General features: G+C 34.9%; 1 pseudogene; it reads left to right on the top strand.

The window, feature by feature from the left end:
* Positions 1–522: 522 nt before the first annotated feature.
* Positions 523–1,492, top strand: LOC115217877 (annotated as a pseudogene).
* Positions 1,493–1,975: the final 483 nt, after the last annotated feature.

Here is a 1,975-nt window from a genome sequence, read left to right as displayed (position 1 = left end):
GCTGTTTTTGTCCTGTTATTACTATTATTGTTTTTTGTATTTATATTTGTGTGGCATCGTCCGCTTTTCTGTCCTTGTTTCGTATACAGTCGATCCTTTTTCCAAGAAATCTAATGCTCGTAGCTTAGTTTTTCCTTGGGGCTGGCTGGATCGGATCAATCTCAAGATTAATCAGCCGAAATTGCGAGGATGATCCGGTTCTTGACTGAAGATTAGAGGCTTCGAATGACCCGTCCGTTTTTTGTGTCGTCTATTTGAGTGTTTTGCGTTCTTGTCCCATTTTGTATTTTTTTAATATATATATTTCATATATATATATATATATATAAAACATATATAAGGTCAAGTATGAAATTTGTAGTAAGGTATATGGTAAATTTTGACAGCTGATCATTTTGCGCCATTATCATATTTTGACAATTTTCATTCTTTGTAGAAAGGTGACACATCTATTTGTGTATTCTAACTTATTTTTCGCTTTGTAAAGTATTTATAAATCGTTTTTTCTATTTTTGTTTAGAGATGAATCAGTCAGAAATTCGTACAGTTTTGAAATATGAGTTCTTTCTTGGAAATACAGCATCAGAGATGGCTCGGAATATTAATGGAGTGTATCATTCTAATTTTATTACACAGCAAACAGTATCAATTTGGTTTGCAAACTTTCGTTCTGGTAACTTTGACCTCACAAATAAGCAACGGGATCGACCAGAAACAAAGGTGGATAATGACGAACTGAAAGCTACCGTCGACTCAGAACTATCCCAAGGTGCTCGTGAATTATCGTTGTTGTCTGGCAAACAATACTGACTCGCCTAGCTCAAATCGGTAAAGTGAAAAAATTGGATAAGTGGATTCCACATGAACTCAATGAAATTCAGAAACAGCAACGTTTGAAAGCCAGCATTATGCTACTTTCTCGACACTAAAATAAATCAGTTTTGAATCGGATTGTAACATGTAATGAGAAATGGATCCAATAGAACAAACGTAAACGTTTAGCACAATGGCTGGGCAAAGACGAGCCACCAAACACAGTTCAAAAAGCAAAATTCATCAAAAGGGGCTCATGATGTGTGTTTGATGGTCTAGCGCAGATATGATCCTTTAGGATTTCATTAAACCTGGCTCATCAATCACGGCCGAAGTATACTGCAGTCAACTGGACTACATGAGGCAGAAGCCTAGATTATTCAACAGATCCACTCCTATTTTCTTGTAAGACAACGCCTGACAACGCATCGCAAAAATGACTTTGGCGAAACTACAGGATTTGGAGTTGGAAGTTCTCCATCATCCAACATATTCACCTGATCATGCCGCCACTGTCTACCACTTCTTCCAGAATTTGGATAACTTTTTGATAGGAAAAACATTTAATTCCAACGATGCTGTAAAGCAGGCCTTCCAAGATTTTATTGACTCTAGATTGCCAAGCTTTTACAGTTCAGGGATGGTCAAGCTACGGCTGAAATTGCAAAACGTGTATTGACAATATAGATGCCCAGTTTGATGAATGAAAGTATTCCTTGTATTTATAAAATAATAGCAAACTTTTTTCTTTTCTACAAATGTCATAATTGACGACCTAATATATATATATATATATATATGTGTGTGTGTGTGTGTGTGTGTGTGTGTGTGTGTGTGTGTGTGTATGTGTATGTATACATGTGTATGTATGTATATGTGTATATATATGCATAAATATATGTATGTATATATACACACACACATATATAAATACACACGTGCTGTTGGTGATATTTTTCCTTTTCAACGAAGAGCTATGCCCGAAACGTCAAAAATCTTCTTGTTACCAAGTGTGAAACTAATACATTCCATCCATCAATTATTTTGTTATTGTTCTTTTCAATGTTCTCTTATTCGACATGACTGTACACACGCACACACTCATACGTATATATGTATATAAATATATGTATATGCATATGTATATATATATATATATATA

This window comes from Octopus sinensis, linkage group LG12, assembly GCF_006345805.1.
Source record: "Octopus sinensis linkage group LG12, ASM634580v1, whole genome shotgun sequence".
Classification (NCBI taxonomy): Eukaryota; Metazoa; Mollusca; class Cephalopoda; order Octopoda; family Octopodidae; genus Octopus; species Octopus sinensis.
The sequence above is the reverse complement of the archived record's forward strand: the minus strand, read 5'-3'. Positions and strand labels throughout refer to the sequence as shown.